This window comes from Eurypyga helias, unplaced genomic scaffold (genome assembly GCF_000690775.1).
Source record: "Eurypyga helias isolate BGI_N326 unplaced genomic scaffold, ASM69077v1 scaffold4915, whole genome shotgun sequence".
Lineage (NCBI taxonomy): Eukaryota > Metazoa > Chordata > Aves > Eurypygiformes > Eurypygidae > Eurypyga > Eurypyga helias.
This window is the reverse complement of record NW_010253246.1, coordinates 60,841-83,409: the sequence shown is the minus strand read 5'-3', so window position 1 is coordinate 83,409 and position 22,569 is coordinate 60,841.

Genomic DNA, 22,569 nt, shown 5'->3' with positions numbered 1-22,569 from the left:
GTGGAGACAGACCAGCAGTGGCATTTTATTTAAGAAAAAAAGGCAACTTCAGTTTGGCATCTAGTAAAATAAATTTCTAATTTTATTTGCTTTTCATATTAGCCTGTTGACTTGGTTTTCTCACTCAGAAATCACGGTGTCCCACTGTAAGCTAGGAATAAATAGTGCACGGTTCTGAGCCTGCCCCAGAAAGCGACTGCTGCTTTCTCAGCGGGGTCTTCTCGAAGCGTGTGTTCACGCAGCAGTGCCCTTTCAAGGCTCAAACCTTTTAATAAGCCGGTTGCCTCTTCAAAAGAGCCAGGATCAACTTCAGCCGCCTGCAAAGATGAAATTCTTCATTGCCAAATCCATACTTTAATCTCTGGGAGTGTCCAAGGCCAGGCTGGATGAGGCTTGGAGCAACCTGGGCTATGGAAGGTGTCCCTGCCCATGGCATGGGGTGGGACTGGGGGGGCTTTAAGGTCCCTTCCAACCCAAACCGTGCTGTGATTCCATGAAGCCATGAGTTATTTTGTCCCGGCAGTACATGCAGTGTAACACTGAGGCATTTCAGAGGTTTGAACTGTTCTTGCAGCGACCAAGGAAGTTTGGCGGTTGGTGTGTGTCGCCGGGTTGTCAGCGTCAGCGCGTGGAGCCGGTCGTTCAGTGGGGAGTGGTGGGGAAGGGCTGCGCTGAGATAAGTGGAATTGAAAAAGCATCTTTGCGCTTGGAGGAGACAAATGGTGGTGGCTGGCAGAGCAGGGGAAGAGTCTTAGGAAAAAACAAATCCAAAGCTGCGTTGATGAGCTGTGGCACTGCAGTACAGCCTCAGAGCAGCGGTGGGAAAACCGCAGAGCCAAAAGGCTGTAGAAAACCAGGGTGCGGAGTGCATGAGCAAATTGCAGTGTTCTCATGCTCTTTCTGAAGCAGATTTTATCATATATATGATTGAACATTATGGAAAAAAGTCTTAATTTCCATAATGACTTTTTTAATTTGTCCAATTAGCCGATGAATCTAACCGAGGGAGCTCTTGTTCTCTTGTATGATACATGAAGTGATTTAACATATGTATATTTGAACAGTCTGGATTTCTGTTTTGAATATTTTAATTATAACTGAATGTGTAATAGTTAATTGCAAGTTAGTTATCTTTTTAAATTATTTTCTATCCTTTTTTATTATTATTATTTGTGTTCTACGTGTGGAAAACAGGAAAATAATGGAAAAGCAATGAAGCTGTTGCTCCAGCTTGGCTTTTAAGCTCTGTAGTGCATAGAGGCTGAGGGCAATCGATACAGACCAAGAAATCAATATCCTATCATGATATAAAGTGGGGAATTATAAACTTCTCCAGTGTTTTCAAAAGATTTTTCCTGGAATAGTGAGCTAATTTATCATGAACCTTTGAGAGATTTTTTCATTGTCAAAAGTAAAAGTTATATTTTAAGCTAATGGCCAAGAGCATTTGGTATTCAGAGCAGCAAATTCCAGAGAGAAGCTTTCAGGAGTCAGATGGCTGCAGACTTACCCGCCCTCTCTTGCACATCCATGTGAACCAGCAAACGTTTCAGAATTCCATTCGTTGCTAACACGGTCTATCAACATTGGTTTCTTCCAGCACCTGCCGCCTCCGCTTCCCAGCAAGACTCCCCCGCCTCCGCCTCCAAAGACAACTCGGAAGCAAACGTCTGTTGACTCTGGGATTGTCCAGTGAAGAAGGAAGTGGGTTTTTTCCAAAGATAAAGCTGTAACAATTCATTTCCCTGAGTATTTTATGGTATATAATGTTTACCTCATTCAGGCGTGCCGTATCTAACATTTAGTGCAATGACCCTAACTCCGCAAGAAGTCCATTTCTAGCCGCGTGTCGGAAACAACACTACATCCCCCCTCTCTCTGGGGTTATTCCCTCCCGTAACTTGAAAAAAAAGTGGATTTCTACTTGAGACTGGGAGGCGTTCATCAACTGACAGCACCCTCTTCCTAAACCTTCTCCCTGCTTCTGCTGAATAACTTCAGGCACATAGGTAGCTGTGGACATTGAAATGAGGGTTGAATATTTTGTACCTAAAGCATTTAGGTAGTTGTGGAGCTTAAAACGAGCTGAGTATTTTGTACCTAATCTCAGTGTATATAGGAATCGATGACAATAGTCACGTTGAATTCGGTGCACGCTGGGGGAAGGGTCACGGTAAGGAGAAGCTGCCGTAGGATTTCCCCAAATAACGGTTCTGCCCGGGGCTAAAAATCAGACACGGCTAGTTTGTGAAACGTGCCTCCTCTTTAATTGTTCTGTATTAAAATAAACTGATTGCTAATGGGCTTTGTAAAATAAGTTGTTGGCAATCAGTCATTTCCATTTTCATTCAGTTGGCCCTCCTGGGTGTCGATCAGCGGGCAGCCAAGGAAGGCTTTTAGCTGCCGACGGGCAGGAGCGTATGGAAGGGTCAGAGTGGGCACACAGGAGGCTCCTGGTTGTTCTGAACCTGGGAGCTGAGTACAGGCATGGGTAGAGCATCGTCTTTTCTTCCTTAATGTGTAATATTTCATGTGGATTAGGATGAACTGAATGGAATCACTTTGTCCTTGTGCCATCATTCTGTACAGCGTTTGTATATATGATGGTTTTTAGAATGTTTTAATTTTTATGGTGCCTGCTTTTCATGTAATAATGAATTAATGTACCTGCAAAAACTGCCAGACATATTTTTAATTGCCTAATTGCTGAAAGTGGTAAAAAAAAAAAAAAGGAATTTTTTTTCCAGATACTAGGCTCTGAGAAATATTGGACAATGATGGGGTGGGGTATGGGGAGGGAGGAAGGAAACTAACTTTATACTCTAGCATTTTTTATTGTCATCGCTCTTTCGGTTTTTTACTATCTACAATCTTTTTACTCCTATGGTAGATTGTTTTTAAATATACCACTGACTCAAAAAATAAAGTATTATTTTAAAAACTTGTCTAAGAAAATGAATACATTTCCTTGGTATTTTTGTTCCTCATTGCAGAATTTCAGGAACTGTTGGACTCCATGGAGGGCTACATGTACCGTTACTTTCTGTTTTTCTGGGCAGTTTTCAGGGAGCCTGTGATAAAACTGCAGTCTTTCATAGTGCTGGTATGCTTGTTGCTGCATGTAAGTCGTACTGAGATAAAACACACATCAGCAGTAGAAACATCCATCTTTGTATGCTGTCAATATTCATAATGATCACTTACTTATCTTTAAGTTACAAGTTATCTGACCACTTCAGAAAACAGATGGGTTTCAGGTAATATTTTCTACCTCAAATAGCTGCTACATGATGCGAGTAGCGGGCAGAAGCATGACGTACGCAGCAGGAAAAGAATAATGTTGTTACAAAGGCAATAAGCTTTCCCTTCTCATAAGAAGTGGCCCAAATGGTCAATTATATATTCTCATAATTTTGCCTTAAACCATCGTATGGCTTCGGATCAAACGAGCATGCTTTTTCTTGCAGTGTGAGATAACATCAGCTACCAGTGTCTCAGAATTTACTGTTCAATATTGTCCTACAATTCCCTATTTGTTTTGTTACTGGTATAATCTCCATTCAAGAGAAACAAGCTGGCAAGGATTCCTAGCTACAGTCGATCAGGTATTCTTTCCGTAGACGATCAATAATGTGTTACAACTTTGATTCTCTAAATCTTTCATTTAGTTGAAAATTGCTCTGGAGACTGCTCTCGCTCCTGTGCAGGCGATTGTGCTGGGACACTGGTGAGTTTCTGTTCCAGAAGAGGTTCTGTTCCATTTACTTCCTAAAGGATTGGAAGAGACTTTCACATAGACCTTTAACTGGATGCATGCAAACTGTATTTTTGATAATGTGTTTGTTCTCACACGTCCTTAGCAAATTCCTGTACTCATGCAAGTGTTATAATTTGGCCCTGCAAGATTCCTCAAACAAGAACTGCACTTTCAAATTGGTCCTGCAGTACGAATTCATGTGTATGTTTTACCAATATGCAAGCCGAGACTGGGAATTGAAAATCAGACTCTCAGAATCATTTTCAGCCCATATCGTCACCATTTTTACAATCTAACAGTTTCTAGGCTGTAACTCGTCTAAAAACCAGCCAGAACAAATCATTGCCAACCTCAAAGTGTTGTAAAAACACACTTCAGCAAATCCAGAAACTAATTCAGTTACAGTCTCTAAGCAGTGAACAATCCTGCCAAGGCTGTTATTTTTCCTACTCTCTTCCCTTGTGCTCCCGTGGCACTGGATCTGAGCATCCCAATGCAATAGGAATTTCTTGTGACACTGTTTGCAACAAAGCTGGGCCAGTGTAGAAGAGCTTGGTGAGAGACCATACAGAAAAAGAAGGTTATTGAATTTTAACCCAGGTGGTGTCACTTGCGCTTACTCTGTCGTGCTCACGTCCTCACAAGGGTCGAGGCGCGTGTGCCCCCGTTCTGTGTCCGGGGCTGCCTGTGGTCGTGCAGAGGACAAGAGGTGCCTGCTGTGAAGTCTGCATCCCGTCTCCTGCATTATTCTGAGGTTGGTGAGCATGTGCTGGTGTTGGATGTGCCCTTTGTTCCCGTTGCGAGTCACTGTGATTCCGTTTCTCTTCAGTCTGTCCTCCTGTGGGAATGCTTTAGGCAGCGCTCGGTGTATTCGATGTCTGTTGTCTCCCTGCCTGGTAAGGATGCTGTGCAGCTCCAGTTCTGCTCTTCATCTTCCCACCATCATCCCTTAATGGCCTCCATGATCTTTTGCTTTCCCACCTTGATGCCTTGAGTAGCTGGGGTTGGGAAGACCTGGTCCAGCGGCCAGTGCTTTATGCTCCTGCCAGCTCTCCTGGTGCCTCCGAAAGGTCCCCACGCCAAAAGGTCCCTACTCGTGCTTCATTCAAACCGGTATTTCTGCTACAGGAGGATGCTGAAAGAATGCTGCCAGGAAAGGTGACCCCTCAACGTTTTCCATCGTAGACCATGTCCAGGGCATAAGTATCCACAGCAGCCCGGTTTTCACCATTTAAGATGAGTGTTTGGGGATTAACCTCCCCACAAATGCCATCCCGTCACTCGGACTTGAGAGCAATACCACAAGGCTTTGCAGCACAAATGTCCCTGAATGAAGTAATTCTGAAGTGTCAAGTTTCTTAATGGCTGGTAATTCTTGCTTCTGGGAAGTTAGTTTGAATTTACTTGCTGAAAGTTAACTTACGGTGCCAATAGAAAGAGGAGAATCGTTAATACCATTTCTCTGAGTCTTAGCTTGGGAGTGAGAGGGCAGTTCTTACAGGTGCACACATCAATTCCCATCAGGCCCATGCAAAACCACAGAAGATTTGTTGGGCAGCCGTTGTTTGTTTTTTAATCAGATCTGTGTTCTGTGGGAAGCTCAGTGCAAAGGTCAGTTCTTAAGCTGGTTTCCATAATTGACATTTATGATTACTGAAATGTCTCTGGTGATACTATAACTTCTGACTGTAGAAATGGTTTTAAATTCAGTTTTGTCCTAATGTCGGCAGTTTTCTTTCCCAGGATGTCTGTGATAAGTGACTTTACAGAGAAAAATGTTTAGAAGTGTGCAGTGGATACGTATATGTTTATGATTTATGCGTAAGAGATTTATATGAGTGTAATGTCAACGGAGTAAGATATTTTCTTTACAGAGAAAAATGTTTAGAAGTTTGCAGTGCATACGTCTATGTTTATGATTTATGCATAAGAGATTTATATGAGTGTAATGTAAAACGTCTTACTCCCTTGACTAGTTGAGATGTCCACCTTCTTGCTTCATGTTAGACATCTTCCCTGTGAAGTCTCGTGACCTTTTTGGGGACCATTCTACACCAGAACTTCAGTGTAGTGGTGTTGCCAGCTGTCCCGTGATGGTTGTTTACAGCTGCCTATTTTTAGTAAAGGCTCTTTGGATAAAGTAGTCATTTCTTGTGTACATATTTGGTATAATCAGGTGAAGTAAGCAGAAGAATTTCTTACAAAGGTTACAGCTGGTTTGATGTTTAAATGTATGTAGAACAGACTTAGTACATGGTGTAACAGGAGTCATCCTCTTCTTCTGACCTGGCAAATACCATCCTGCATTGGGCTTTGGAATATTTCTGTACGTGATTCTTAACAAAATGGCAAATACTGATGCAGTCACCATCCCTGGAGGGATTTAAGAGACCTGTAGATGTGCTCAGGGACATGGTTAGTGCTCGACTTGGCAGTGCTGGGTTAACGGTTGGACTCAATGATCTCAAAGGTCTTTTCCAACCTAAACAATTCTGTGGTTCTAAAACCAAGTATTTTATCCCCAAGCTGAAGGTATAGGAAGGTAAGGCAGAAATTGTTTTTCTGGAACCTGTTTGAGTACATGAGCGTTTGCTGTGTTTCAGAGAGATGTTGCTGTAACTCTCAGAAGCGTGCGCCACTGGGAAACAGGTTGCCCTTTCCATTGCCACTGCCTTTCAGCCGTGAGTGGAAACATGTGCAATGCCTTGTTCAGCCCTCCCTGTCACGAGTCTCTTCAGTTCTTTGTGTTTTCTTGCAACAAAAAATGTTCTGCTCAGGTTTTTCTAGGTAAATGCAGGACGCCTTTCTGCTTGTTTGCTTACTGTTAATGCGTCCTTTGAGATGCCGCACTGATAAATTGCCTGCGCGTTGCTCGAGGTATCTCAGTTCAGAGCAAGACGCCCGGGGTGCACACATGGAGTAGAGTTTGGGGACAGCCCTGAGCTGGGGGATGGGTGGTGAAGGTGGCCAAGCTTTGTGCTCAGCACCATGCTGCCATGGGCCCGGGTGCTGGACTGGGGCTGCCTGCATCCCTCTGCACAAAGAGAATAAGGCAGTTTTCAATTTGCATCTGCACCTTAGCTTATGGTAAAGCAATAAATTGCAGGGCACGTAGAATATACCCATGAAAAAAAGACCAAGTGCTTGAGTGATGGTGAACACTGAAATTCAGGGTTTTCCTTTATCCTCAGCTTTCGGCGTTAACGTGGTAATGGGAAGCGTGAGGTCCAGCTGCTCTGACATTTCAATTTTCTCTCGTTCTCCTTTTGTACTTTTCATGGATCTAAACTGAATTTCAGGGTTGCAATTGCCATCTTCTTGGTGATGCAGAAATGTGTGGATCGCTATAAATATTTGGTTATTGTATGAGATCTAACCAGCTGTTTTCCAGTGAGGCTATTTGTAGGATTTTTAATTTCCCTCGATTATGTCATACGTGTTCTGCAGACATGAATAATTACTGTAAATTAGGTTTCTCTATCAAACGTCAGACTTAATTTTAATTCCCACTGTGTGTGGTATTGTATTCTACCACTTTAATGGGAAGTTGCTGAATTAAAGAACTCATTTCACATCTGACTGAGCTGGCTGTGGAGCGGTGTGCTGGGGACATGTACTGACCCCGTTATGAGCAGGAGTTGGGACAGTGACTCCGGTCAATCTCCTGTTGCATTTAGCTGAGCTGTTTCTGTTCCCTAAAGCCGCCTTCCTACACGTTGATGTACAGTTTTCAGAATCCGAGTTGACCATCTCGGATTCATTGGTAACCCAAACTCCCTCTCTGCCGTCCCAGACTTGCAGAGATTTTATGGATGGTTAAACATTGCTATTTTGAGTTGAATCCATATTGTTTTGGCCATTTACTCTGCTTTTCATTTCACAGTTTGGCTCTGATGCTGTTGAACAACTGCGTTTGCAGCCCAAACTCTTGCAGAGCTGGGGAGCTAAGTGGAGGAATATTGGCCATAGTGTATCAATGCCACAGATTCAGTGAGGAGACCTCACTTTCTTCGCTGACACCTTACGTTTAATTTGCATTATTTGCAAATTATTTCTATTTATTTCTACGAACCTTCCTCTGAGTTGGAGCTCAAGGCAGATTTCCATAAGCCACCCATATCAACGTGTTCTCCTGGTATTGAGCCTCCTTGGTAGATGATCCCATTTCCATTTTTCAGCTTTTTTTCTCCCTTAAAGTGCAAGAAATGCAATGGTGTTTGCATATTCTGGTCAAATGATTCCTGGCATGTAGTGACAGGACAAGGAGTAACGGGTTTAAACTGAAAGAGGGAGATTGAGATGGGACATCAGGAAGGAATTCTTCCCGGAGAGGGTGGGGAGGCACTGGGACAGGTTCCCAGAGAAGCTGTGGATGCCCCATCCCTGGGAGTGTCCAAGGCCAGGCTGGATGAGGCTTGGAGCAACCTGGTCTAGTGGGAGGTGTCCCTGCCCATGGCAGGGGGTGGGACTGGGTGGGCTTTAAGGTCCCTTCCCACCTAAACCGCTCTGTGATTCCTAAAAAATGCCCCTGAAAAGGCTGTTGGGGCAGTATCTACATGGTCCACAGAGTGCTGCCGGGTGCTTTGTCACAACAGAGGTGTCCTCGCTAGGCGCAGTGCCAGGTTGCATGCCCCATGTTCTTCGGGTAACTCGCATCACATATAAAAAGCTTGGGACCTCGAATTTTCCTCATTATCACCAAGAATAAGCATTGTTGGTTGCTCACACATTTCCAGACCGGGAGGTCTAGCTGCTTAACAGATGCTTGAAAAGATGCTGGTTGTGCTGTTATTGAGAACTGTGGCGTTCTGCCAGCTTGCATCAGAGGGGAATATACGGTGTCATCAACATTTGAGGGAGCCCTTCACAAAGAGAAAGCGTAGACAAAACCAAATGTGACACTGTTTTCCTATAGATAAGGCATTTTATTGTGTGTGCTCCTGTTGTTGGCTGTTCTTCCAAGTTTTAAATTTATTCTCCGGCCTTATTTTCCTATGGCTGTGCTTATATTTCCTCAGCACTGTAATCCCAATTTAAATGGAGTTTCCTTTCTCCATCATTCCTACAAGCAGTGACAGATCACTGCACCGAGAGTGGAGAACCCAGAAAATGAACCACAAAAAATACCTCTACTTTAAAAAAAAAAAATAAATTATTTAGCAGAATATTAAACAGCCGGTGGAAGTGAATAGGTACCCGGGCACCATTTGAGAGCAGTTTGACACGTGTGCTGTGTTGAATCACAGATGAATAATGTAGAAGTGTAACAGTTTGAGAGGTAAAACAACCCCACCAGCTTCAGTCTAGGCAAAACACTTCTTAAATTAGCATAAATTGTGCAGTTTAAAACACTTATTAACATTTAATTTAACATTATGAACGTTGGTTGGCAAAGTGCGTTCTTGTAGCAGGAGAAGAAGTCATCGCAGAGTACAGGAAGTTCACTTGAGCTGTAATTATTGCTTCTCTGAAAATTATATGTACGTTCCTGCATTTTGATCCCGTGTGCTCAAAATCTATCAGAGAAAAAAATCCAGATAAATCAACCATAAATTAGAAAATTTCAAAAGAAACATGTCTTCATGGTGGATGCCCCATCCCTGGAAGTGTCCAAGGCCAGGCTGGATGAGGCTTTGAGCAACCTGGTCTAGTGGAAGGTGTCCCTGCCCATGGCAGGGGGGGTTGGAACTAGATGGTCTTTAAGGTCCCTTCCAACCCGAACCGTTCTGGGATTCTGTAATTTCAAAAGATGAGGTAGTTACCTGCCAATTTTTAGTGTTACAGGAGGCCTGTCCTGTGATATTATTGAAATCATTTGAAATCTGGCTGTCAATAATGTCTCAGTCTACTGGTTATACACTTCCTTCTGTGCGTTTATTACCCTGAATAGTTGGCAATGTACTTGTTCCTGTTGTTGCGGTATATAGCATGTTGTTGTTAACTCGCCCCTCTGGGGAAAACAATAGGAGAAAGCATAGAAATAGACATATTTTTTAAGGAACTCAGTTTGTGTCTTTAATTACTGACCTCGTGGTCCATGTGAGGTGAGCAGAGGCCTGTGGGAGGCTCTACCACGCATTTTGTGCTGGATCATCCTTCTATGTCTGAGACAGGCGCTCGGGAACACGAGTACATCTCCAAACACAATAACCCTCGGAAAGGGCCGCGCGCTTCCCAACTTGCATCAGGAGAGAAATCAGTGTTTGCTCTTGTCAGGGCTGCTCAGTGGGGCTCTCGACACAGCGGAAAACTGGCATTGGGAAAATGCATTTACGTTCTCCGGTGCGGGGTTTTCTGGGGATGTGGTCCTCGCATAAGGGCAGTAGCAGAAATCATGTCTTAAGGGAGACCAGGTTGCTTTAAAGACTTGGAAAATGGAAAGTTCTGTTTTGTTGAATGGCACGTGTGTTCGCACCTCTATTCTGTAAAAGCAAAAAGCACTGAGGGCTAAATCCTCTCCTGAGTACAGCCGGGCTCTGCCACGTCTGCCGAAGTCACCCCTTGGCAGGTATGACCGCAGGCAAAACGTAGCATCCTTTGCCTGATGCTTAATCAATGCAGAGGTATCCAGTAGGCATCCTCGGGATAACGGAAGTGCGAGGTACTGAGTTCGTGCCCGTAGCGCTTGCACGCATCGTTTCTGTATTATTATTTTTGCTGGTACAGATGTAAGGCTTCTGCTGCAGGGGGTGAGATTGCATTCCTGAAGCGTCGGGAGAATTAAGGAGGAAAGTCTTGCCATAAAAGCTTAGCTTGTTCCTCCTGTGCACTACCACACTAGAGTATTCTAAAATAATTTTTTTAATATAAATGATCATAAGTCCAAGAAATTATTCCAATACCCACGTTAGAGGTCAGTGCAAGCGACAACAAAGCTTGGCTTGGTTTTAAAACAAGTCAACTTTGAGTGATAATGAGTCAGTTCTTGACAATGATCAGTCTCGACTCATGATGCTTTGTATCCTCTTATCGACAGGGCTTTGATTTAACAGCAGATTGCCTTTGCTGGAAACAAATGTTAGAAAGCGCTTTACAAGTTAAAGAAATTCTTGTGGGCATAATGGAGAACTAGGCTGCTTTCAACTTGTTTGCAGAGACTACTGAGGGAACTGGAAGCAAAATGATGATTGTGTGTGGAAAAGCCAAACCCACGGTAGCCACCAGCACCGGGGAGCTGATCCTCCCTGGCCCTGGGGAGGGAAGAAGCTTGCCAAAATAAAACAGGGGCTGACTTTTCTGTTGTTTCAGTAAAAAACAGTTAGGGAATGGAATTTGCAGTGAAAGCCACCCAGCATCCTTGTGGGTGCTTTGGACTTCTCTGGGCTGGGGGGAGGAGGGGGAGGGATTGGTGCGTGTGTCCCCCCTGCATGGATTTGGAAGTGGGGGGGCATGGGGAGGATGAGCACTGCTATGGTGAAGAGGTTTATTTACACTGCAGGGCAGGCAGGGTGCCTGCGGGGACTGCTGCGGGCGCAGAGGGTGTTAGGGGGAAAACGCTGGCTTTCTGGAAGTAGCTGGGAGCACGTCGTGTGTCCATCCTTTATTATACAATTAAATCCTGTATAAGGCACAGGGAGAAACATCATCCTTCTCCTCAGCAGCCGTGGGAGAGCAGAGGGTGAATGTCAGGGTGAGTTCCATCCGGGGCAGTGCTGGCCCTGGGAAAGCAGAGCTACAGAAACACGCCTGCCCCCTCCCAGGCAGGAACCTGGACCCACGCACAAAGGCTGCAGCAGCGGGTGGGTCCGACAAGGAGCCTCTTCCCTCCCGAGGATGCAGCTGCCCTCTGGGAGCGATCAGCGCCTTGGAGCACAACCAATGTGAGCCCAGCATCGCCCCAAGTAAGGAAATCCGCAGGCAAATGGCATAGAGTTAACACCATAAGGAAAAATGGAAGTTTTCTGAAGGATCTTCGGAGAAACGCAGATCTCGGCGCGGAGGCTGAGGTCCGTGGGACAGACCGTGGCTGGGCAGAACCTGCCCACGGCTATGACTGTGCTTTCCGCAGATGCATCTCCAGATGCATTTCACTATGTTATAGTTTCATTATATTATTCAGTGGTTTGCTTATCATCCTTTTTCTTCACCTTCTGAGCTGTTTGCCCCTGGTTTTCGGTCCAGGCTGGGATGTTTTCCTTGGCTCTTTGTTCACTGGACGAGCACTGGCTTCCCTGCAGCATGCGGTGCTGCCTTTTGCCCGTGATTTTCTCTCCTGTGAACCTGGTGCCCACGTGGCTCTTCCAGAGCAGCGGCCAGACAAATACCAGCCCCCTGTCAGAGAGGAAAAGCTGATCCCAAGGCCCCGGCACATCCCAGGGAGCAGCTTTTTGCTGGGACCACACTCTGGCAGCGTTATCTCACGCGGAGTTACCCAGGTTCAGCGGGAATGCTTTCCTTTCCTGCAGGCCATTGTGGTACCATTAAAGAATCCAAAGTCTCTGCATGGAACTTATTTTTCTCCAGTGCCCCTTGTGTCTGGCTGACAGGGAGCATTAGCCGCTGGTACGAGCTAATTGGAAGTGACCAGTGACCGCAAAGCCCCGTGTGGGAGCGAGAGCCTGGCGTCCTCTTTTTTTAAAATACTGACGTTTGCGTTTAAGATGTTCTTTTTTTCCTCCTCCTTCTCCCTCCCCCTCCCCCTCCTCCTTGATTTCTGTTATTTAATGTTTTTTAGAAGGGAACAACTCCAAGTCATGTTTCACAAAAATGAGGCTGTGCAGTTTTGGCGTGGTCTCACCCACCCCAGATATCCGGTGGGTGGGAGCATGGGGACATTTGGGATTCTGAGGGTTGAGGTGTCCGTGCCTGGCTCTGCCCGTGCTGGGTGCTGTGCCATGCATCATCCCTTTGGGACCATCTTTCCCTGAAGGAAGGGCTCAGCCCATAGCACGGCCCCGTGTTGGAGCTTTCAGCAGATTTGGGAATGGCACCCCCCAGCCTGGGCAGAAGCCATGGAGAACATTCCAGTGGAGATGTGAGGCTTTAGGAAATGGGGTTTTCTGTGGAAAAGTTGGTGTGGTTGGGGTGCAGACGTTCAGGGGGAGCTTCAAACAGCATGGAAGGGGGTTTTGTCATTCAGGCAAGGATTTAAGCGGGCATGCATGGTATCAAATGATATTCGTATTACACTGTGCTGATAATAATAAATCAGTACGCCCGTTGCATTTTATTTTCACGATAAGAAAAATGAAAGGGAGGAAAGCCAAGCGCTTACCTATTTTACCAGATAATTTACCTGTAGTCGAGCTGTAAAGTAAATGTCGCTCGCATTTCTCTTCTCTCCTAAAACAAAACGATGGAGCAGAGGAAGGCACCTTCAGGCAAGAGCAGAGCTAGCGCAGAACCCCAGCAGAGCACATGGTCTCGTTGTGCTTTCCCAGAAATGACGTGAGCGTTTGGCAGCTCCCCGCGAGGTGCTGTGGGACCCGTGCGTTGCGTAGGGGAGTAGGGTAGGGTGGGCAGGGGGGGAGTGGGAAGGAAAGGTTGGGAACTAAGAGCAGGTAGCAAAAAGTAGGTGGAAAATTTCTATTTACTTTCAGAAGGGGAAGTCAAAACTGTAAGGTCCTTCAGGTTAAAATTTCATTTGTTTTGCCAGGGTGCTGTTTCTCTCATGGATGATGAACTGGAAAAGGTGCGGGTGCCCCATCCAGAGCACTTAATCACCACTGCTCATCATGGTCTTTTCGAGCGTTTGGCTGCATCATTAGGGTAATGGGTCAGAAATTATCTATAAAACAATTAGTGCATCATGCACTGTACATAAGGAGGAGCTTTGGCAATTCCGTGGATTATATGTGCTATAAGATATTTTTAATACATGCTGTACATTTTTGCCCACTTTCTCTTCTACTGGGCAACCCCTGACACATCCTCCTGTCCCTCCTTGGGTTTGGTTGCTGGGGTCTGGGGAGCCAAGATCTGAGTGGGGTAGGGTTTCTGAGATGAAGATCCAACATTCAAGAAGAAAATATATTTGCATGTCAAAATAAAAAATCTAAACCAAAAAAATAATAATAGTAGAAAGAAACAACACGGAAAGGATTTAGGAGTCAGTGGATCATCGAGTCCTTGGTCAAGGTGTCACATTGGTGCCACCCAGGTCTCGGTGCCGAGGAATGATGGCAACTCCACAGTGTCGAGGATCTGGTTGCTCTGTCGGGGCTGTGCGTCTTTGCTTAGCTAAGGGGCTCTTCACATGCAAGCGGTGTTCCTTGTGTGCCAGCCAATAAATAACTGCCCTATTGTTTAAATAGTAAGATTAAATTGTATGACTCTGCTTGCAGCATCTTCTTGTACACGGCTAGGGAGGCTGAGCAAACTGTAACCGGTATGATGCACGTGGTCAGAGAAAACAATTTCCACTGCCTCTCATTCCTTCCTAGAAATTGTTATCCAGCTATTTTTCCCTGAATTCGTCTGAGAGAAAAAAATTTTCTCCTTTGAAGTGCCTCTTCTGAAGAGGAAAGAGGATCAGATCACGGCCAGTCTGGGTGGTGCAGACTTCGTGGGATTACCTGCCTTAAGTTCCCACAGGGTGGTCGGTGTTTAAAATCCCAGTACAAAATGAGGGCTGCAGGAGGAGTGTGCTGTCAAGGTGATTCTTTACTTACCCTTAGAAATACTGAAACTTCAGACCACTATAAATAATCATGTTTCAAGTATTATATCCAAATGGGGGTGAGGCACCAGAGTTACTGACATTTTCGTTGGGAAACACGACTGACAAGGTCTGGGGTTTACGTGTATTACAGAAACTACCATGTGACTACCATATTCTAGAATATACACCTAAAAATTAGTGCTTTTATTTCTTCTTTCTGCTCAGTCTCTGATCCAACAGGTGTCTGGGCAAATGGGAGTTGAACGTTTATTCTCAAATTGGTGTTGGCAACTGTCTTGTGTTATTTGCCTGTGAACCAGTACACAAGATTAAGGGGTAGTTTTTGGTTTTTTACTTTATCTAAAGTAGTCCATCAAAAAAAAACATGAGCAAAGTGCTCTCTGGATGATGTGCATGTCATGATCTTGGCCTCCTGAAGACAGTGAGACTTTTCCATTACTTTATGATTCCTAAAGCTGCATTTTAGCTCAGTTTGGGACTTTTCTTTGAACACCTGTTGAAGGTTTTTTTAAATCTTTAGTGTTTAGTTCACAAATGGGAAGGACCTAGAGAAAGGGGCATCTGTGCATTTTGCAGTCTGAACACACTTAGAGCTGTAGGACATTCAGCTCTTTCAACCCAAACGTTTCATTTCAACCCAAACCAGGTCCCTTCCCTAGTTCATCCCATGCAAGCAAAACTTCCCAGCTTTGGGCATCTCTCCCTTTTTTCCTTCTCAAGTGGAAGCACCCAGGGAGGGAGAACATCCCCCTGACCTGAGGAGCTGAATTACTGGGATCGTAAGTGAAGATGACACTCAATTCTCTGTAGGTTCACATCCCACTCTTTGCTCTTGATATGGTCTCTAGTTTCTATGGCTTTCTGTGACTTTTCCTGTCTCTTTTCAACTGAATAAAGGCTTTAAGTCACATCAGGCCTCAAATTCTCAGTGCAGAGCTCTACGTCTGCCTCTCCGCAGCACAGAGTAGTTGGCCATGCGGTAACATACGTATAAGGTAGAAAAAGCGTTTTCACTTAAATGGATTTGATTTTATCATTCTAGATGACCTCCACTTCCCCACACATTGCTCTTATCAGGCACGTGGTAGTTATTAAGAGAAATGGGATTTAACCATTCTGACAAAGTTAAGGGGAGAACTGGATTTTGAGTATTCTGGGTTTTGTTCAAAGCTTTAGGCCATTTTTTCCTTTGCTCCCTTATTTACAGGGAAATATTTGTTTGATAGTATCCTGATAAAAATGCAGTGCCAATTTACTGTTAAGATTCAGAACCCCAAGTAGATCAATCTTACAATTTCTCTTTTAACTTTAGACTTGTCAGGCTCTATTATTCTCAACGCAGTTTGACAGTTCTAGGTTAAAAAGACATCAATTACCTTTTGAAATTACCCTCTCCGCTATAGGATTAGCTTTATTTCTGCTGACTTTGGAGGTTGGTTGTGCATAGTAGATATTTTGGAGGGGGGCGTGCCTCGAAATCCTGCATACAACCGTTTGATTGCACTTGACTGGCTGCCTTGGCGGTGGCTGTGGCACTTGGCGGTAACCGCGTCTTAGTCCTTCTTGAGCACGTTAGGCAGTCTTTTAGTCAGTAAGAAAAACTGGTTTGTGTGGGTTTACTGATGCCATTTCACTCCTCTTGCAAGGTGTACAGCCTGTATTTGTGGTATTCTGATATTGCACTTATTCTGTTAATATTCAGAACTTGAATCAGTCCCAAAGACTGTCACTACTGGATAACTATAGGCAGTTCTGTTAAGTCATGTGCAGAAAAACACCTTCCCGTTGCAGAGGTGACTTCAAAATTTTCTCTTCCCCACAGGAAGGTGACCTTTGCAAATGTTTTTCTTTGTTTTGGTTTGTTATTTGGCTTTTTTTTTTTTTTATTTTGCAAGAGCAGGGGAGGAGCAGATTTGGGCTTCTCCAGGGGATGGTTCAGCTTAATGTTTAAAAGTGCTTTCTGGAGGAACTTCCTTCTGGTACGTCTCCTGTGCCTAAAATGCCTTTATTAACCAACACCCCTATGCTTCTCTGGGGGTCTAGGTGGGTAACAGAGACAAAACTTCACGTTTTGTTTATGACAATTGATCAGGTGAAGAGGTCTGGCTTTGAGCAAAAGCCAGGAGTTCTCATGTTCCCCCACTTCACTTAGTCAGTGATTGTATTTGACCTGTATCTAACACGTTCTGCTGTTACAACCTCCCCTCTCCTTCCCAAATCTAGTCAGGCTGCTGTGCATATTTCTGGTGACAGTGGATGAATTGATACTAGAAATGTCGCCGTTTAATTTATAACTAGAAAACAGAGAATGTGACTGCAAAGCAAATATTGTGACCTAACAGCAGAAGTGTCCTAGATACTCACATCTTGTTTTGAAATTTTATGACAGCCTTATTGCCCAAGGGTACAACATAATCACTTCGCAGTTCACTGATACGCTTTCTTTTAGCATCTGTACTGAATGCGTTCTTATCCCTGCTGCATGTAAGAGCACTTATTAGTTCCTCAGATGCAAAGAAAAAACCCTTCTCAAAGTGTGTAACGTCTGAAATTGCATTTACTTTAATTTTGAATGTAAATATGCTTTGAAAATTAACAATCTTTCCACCCTCTCACCACCCAGATTCTTCATTGATGATACTGCTTTTCTGTCTTTCATAAGCGTTACCCCTGGGTAATGCTGCCACAGCTTACTCCACTGTAATACTTGCCAAGAAACCTTCCCAGTGTCTGACCCGCAAGGTCATCATTTGCAGAATTTAATGGTGGCACCAGGAGAGGTGTGAGGGACTGCAGGATCTTCCTGGCATAAAGGGAGGTCCTGCATGGAGCATTTTGGATGCTGCAGTGTTGGGCTGATGGGGGCGGAAAGCGTAGATACAGTAGACTATACCTACATATTCCTATTTACATGTGTGTGCAAATAAAAGGATAAGATATTGCTCTGATTTTACATTAAAGCCACAGAATCATTGAATTATTTAGGTTGAAAAAGACCTTTAAGACCACCCAGTCCAACCATTAACCCAGCACTGCCCAGCCCAGCACTAACCATGTCCCTGAGCACCTCGTCCACACGGCTCTGAAACCCCTCCCGGGATGGGGACTGCCCCTTCCCTGGGCAGCCCCTTCCAATACTTGCCATTTTGTTAAAAAATGGCATAGACAAATATTCCAAAGTCCAACGCAGGATGGTAATTGCCGGATCAGAAGAAGAGGTGTCAGGCACCTCAAAGGCATATGTGCAAGGTCTGAGAATCAGTGATTTGGACAACTAAAAATGTAGTCTTTATCCTGACAGATATGTTCAGTGGCACACTTTTGAATTGTATTAAGCAGTTTGGTAAAACAGCTCAGTAGCTGAGTAAAAGGAGATGTTCTTACTTTGACTCTTGTCTCCCCAAGAACCGTGCTCAGATCTTCCAGGAGCACTTTTTGTGCTCGTTTCCTCTGAAACCAAACTGCTTTTCACCTCAGTTTCAATGCGACTTTGACCGCAGTTGAGTTCCTCTAAACCCCCGCTGCCGTGTGCGGAGCTGACGAAGAGTGAAATGGACTTTGCTGACAATTAGGAACACCGTTCCAGAGGAAACAAAAAGTCCCACTGCATCCGCTGCCGAGATCGTATCTGACATCTCTGAAATGTGGATGGTAGAAAGCGACACGGTGAGATAATGTCCCAGGAAGACCTTTTTCTCCTTGTCCCAGCCAGACCTCCGCAGAGCCTCTCCAACTCTTCCTCCTCTTTTTTCTCTGGATGATGGATTTGACACTTGCCAGTATCCTGTTGTGTGTCTCCACGGTGCCCCAGGCTTTCGGCGCCGTGACGGCCTTGGACAGAGGTTATGAATGAGCTGTGCACCCTGAATCGTTTCACCTGGCTATTTCTGCACCCTCCCTACGTCTGTCATTGAAGAGAAACCTTTATGTCTCAACGTTTCTGTTTTCCATTCCCTTGGATAAAATAGGACCTTCACATGTCCATGACCAGCACAGCATTTTCTCATCTTTTCTTGGTGCTTGGGTTAAATGCATTAAAAAAAAAAAAAAAAAATAATCTGTCAGGGATTTGCAGTTAGTTTTTTGGGGAAAAAAATTGTCCTTAAGTTAATAAGCAGAAAATATGTGATTAAATACTCTCTGTGCTTCAACAGGTATTTTATTTTCTTACAGGAATCACGTTGTTGCTTTCATTTCTCAGAACTCCAGTTTGGGGAGCATCATAGCACAGGCAAGGCACCACTCTGGAAGCCCCTTTGCTGCAGACGAACGTCACTGAACTTCATACGCTCCAACAGCTCATGTGAAAAATGTAGATCTTCTGTTGTACTACCAGAAAAGTAATTAATAGAAAGAGATGGGGGAGTGGCATGGTGGTAATCTCAACCTTTTGTATTTCATGGTCATTTGTTGTTTCCCACCTATGGTTTTAATGGATCGGCATGCCTTATAGCAGCTAGATATCTCATAATTTATCTGAATTTCTGACTTTCAAGTTCTGGAAGAGGGGATGTAGTTGTTATTTTTCATATTCTTTCCCTTCTGCTTTTTCTTTTCAGGATATGCGTTGAAACGTGCTTTCCTAGGAATGTAGATCTGTTTTGATTCTAATCTATAAATACTCTGCCTTGATTAGTTAGGAGTATTAAAGTAATTTTAAATCTTAAAATTTGCTCTTAAATTCAAAAAATGGAAAATTCTTTCTCTGTGGCCTTTTCCTGCAGGGCAGCATCAAACCTGACAGTGATCTTTGCTCGTGGAACATAAACAGCAAATTTAAAGGAAGATCTAAAGGACTTCAAAAAAAGCTGTAAGCAATCAAGATGCTTTTCTCTAGGTAAATTAAAATAATCCTTTTTTTCAAGGGTACTTATTTACTTATTAGGAAGGATTCAGGGAGGAGTGAGTTATTTATCATATGTAAATAATTTGTCTAGTGCTGAAATAGAGACCACGCTGCTTTAGCTCAATGCATGTGTTAGAAAACTTCATCCTAGATAGCAAAATTTTAAAATGTTTTCCCCCAAAATATGTCTACCTGTTCCTGCATGTTGCTATTGCATGTGCATGCTTTGATAGTAATGGCAACATCATGCACTTATCATACCCTTAAATAGTCCCATCCGGAGGTGTGTATTGCATCACGGCATTTCTGAGTCTTTCCTTTTTAAAGACGTTTTGCTCAGATAGGAGCCTTAAAATTTAAGTTCTGTTTTCTTCATTTTGCACTCCATTTGATCAGTTTTACACTCTGCCTGCCCTGCACTTCATATTTATCTGTCACATGGACTGCTCGCTCCACTTACTCGAGATCAGGAACCTGTTGAGTAGCACTGGCAGAGAGAAAATTTCACTTAGACCTTTATATAAACAAATATCATCTGTTTTAAGCAATGAAGCACCTCTGACCAATTGTCATGTTTCAGGCTGTGTCCCCAAAGTGTGTTTTTTACTCAACACCCTGTCAGGAGGAACAATCGTGTCTTTCTGGAAATCAGTCTAAATGGTTATAGGTGCTTTGTTGCCACCAGAGTTTTAAACCCATAGAAATTCAAGGTTTTTTCATACCGTTTTTTCTCTCCCAGGATGTTAGTACCTAGGAACTAGTTTCATTTCCCTTTTGGTATTGTTCACTGTGTTTTTAATGTTGTGGCTCTTGAAGCTGATGCTCCTGACATAGTTTGCCATGCAATTTTGAGTGCAGTCAGAAGACACGCTTGTGCAATCTCTCATTTATACACTGGATAAATACCACCTGCGTGCTCCAACTCTGCATGGCTGAAATCAGAAGAGGTTTTCACATTAACCTCAGTGGGAGAAAAATCTGGCTCAGAGTACTCTGGCATACAGATGCATTAACCGCTCGTGCACGTCTTGAGCTGCCTGCCCCACTGCTGCCAAAATACCACCTTTGTGTGTTATGTTTGGAAGGCAGTGATGTAACAGCTCTGGTAGAGGCAGGGAAATGGCATTTTAACTGTTACATTTCATAGCCATCACTGATGTCTTCTAAAATCCTCTTTTCCACCACCTTGGAATTAATGCTGTTGATTAAGATGGCTTCAGCGGTCCTGGAGTGACCCAGGGTCTGAGCCTGCAGGCACCACCTGGGCACAGTGAGCTGTAGACGTGGGCCGAGAGGGTGCAAAATAGGCAGGTAGTTTACTGAGTCTAAACGCATTTAGAAATTACTGTTGGCATCTGCACTCCTGCGCCAGCGCACCACCGCAGCCAGAGAAAAACCTCCGCAGCGCTGGTGGGACTGAGTGCAGCTCGCTCCAAGACCATCTGTCCCTTCAATAATCCAGGAATCCCTTCGGTGTCTGCTCCAGAGCAATGGACATGCGCCACCTTGACAGGAACCAGTAAAAGGCAGGCAAGGGCCTGGGCAAAGCACCTGATTGCAGAGGGGAAGCAGGAGAATTAAAAAAAGTGAGGTGGAGTTTTCCACCCCATACCCATTTCTAGTGGTTTTGGACCTCCATGCTAGTCTAGAAAAAATAGGGACATGTGGGACGACATTTTTCAACAGGGAAAAAAATTACTGGGGAGTTGTAAAGCCCAGATGCTTCAGGATAAAAGGGGAGCTGTCCTGGAGCAGGGCAGCAATGTTCGGGAGAGGGAAGGAGAGGTCCATCAGGCACCGTCAGGAGAGGAAGCTCTGCTGGGTGCAGAAACCCATTTGTAAAAATAACCACACAGTTTTGGCTGACTGGGCTTCTTCCTGTTGTGTGACACATGTACGAGGAAGATTTCTCTCTTGAGTAAGAAATCCTTTCCTGTCTTCATTCACCATCTCCAATGGGATTTCACTCAGTGCTGTTGAGGAACATCTCCCAGGAAGGGAGATCCTGTCACGCAGACATGAGCTACGTTGGGTTTGTTGTGACCGTTGGTGAAAGCTGGCAGGAAAAGGACCGTTATCCGCCGTTGTCTGATGTTAAAAAAATGTTCCTCTTCAAATTGCAAAATAATTATCATTATGATCAATGTTCATGCAGTGCTTCGTTTCTGGGGACACCTGATCTTTGAGAGGAGTGTGTGCTGGCAGGAACGGCTCAAGCTACCCTCCAAAGAAAGTCAGGTACAGCTAGGGACGCGTTTTCTTACTCCCTATAATGCCAAGTGCAGCCCATCCCTCATACCTGATTGGGATTCCCTGGCATGATGCATGGAGATAATGAGTAACAGCAGCACCGGGACAAGACTCCATCAGCTGGCAGGGACACCCTGTCCCTCCCGGCTTGCAGGGTGCTGCCCTTCAGGGTGCCGCGATGAACTGCTGCCCCCCACATGGCCTCGATGGCCGCAGGCGTTGCTCCTGCCCTGGCTTCATTACTCCATTGCATCATTTCTGTGGCAAAGCCGTTTTAGGGCATTTGCGCCTTAACTCCCTTTCACACGCCAATACTCTTTTGCTTGTTAACTGCAACACAAAACAGATATTAGCTTTTCCTGTTGATGCTGCTACTATAAACCCACTTATTTCATCCATCATTTCTGTCCTCATTGTCCTCCGCATCTCGGAATTTAATACTGGAAGGGCTGAGTTATTATTGTGTTGCGGTTTCTGCCTTGTTGTTTTTCCACTTCTTCCCCATTTTCTGTGTGAATTGACTTGGGAGATGTCTGTACAGACAGCAATAAAGACCTTTAGACACGTCTACACGAACTCCTGTTCCTACAGCGAGGAGCTGGCAATAGTTCTTAGCACATGGAAAGCCACAGGTTTTTGTGTATCTGCAGGCTTTTGTATAGCCGACTTCGCTGCAAACACGTCGTGAAAACAGACATTTGGCAGAGTAATTAAAAGTTGTGAACGCTTTACGACTGTCATTGCAAGCGGTGTGTTGTGCTGTTTGACTATTTCATTCAGTCACTGTGTGGAATGCCTCCATTTCTCCAGCCCTTCCTAAAATAATTGATGTTATTGATAGATTTTGAAATCTATCTTTATGGACATTCTTTTGCACCTTTTTGTTTTGGCATTCTTGTGCGACCTTTGTTGTTGGAATTAGGGTATTCAGCACAGACCCATGCTCAGGCTGTTGATAATGATAAGCTACACAAAGAAATGTAAAGCAAGCTGATGCAGATATTTAAAAGGACGTCACTGCCATGTGCTTTAGCTGAGTTTGGGACCAAGTACCCTTTACTTCTCATGTGAGAACATCTTTGTATGTCAGTGTTT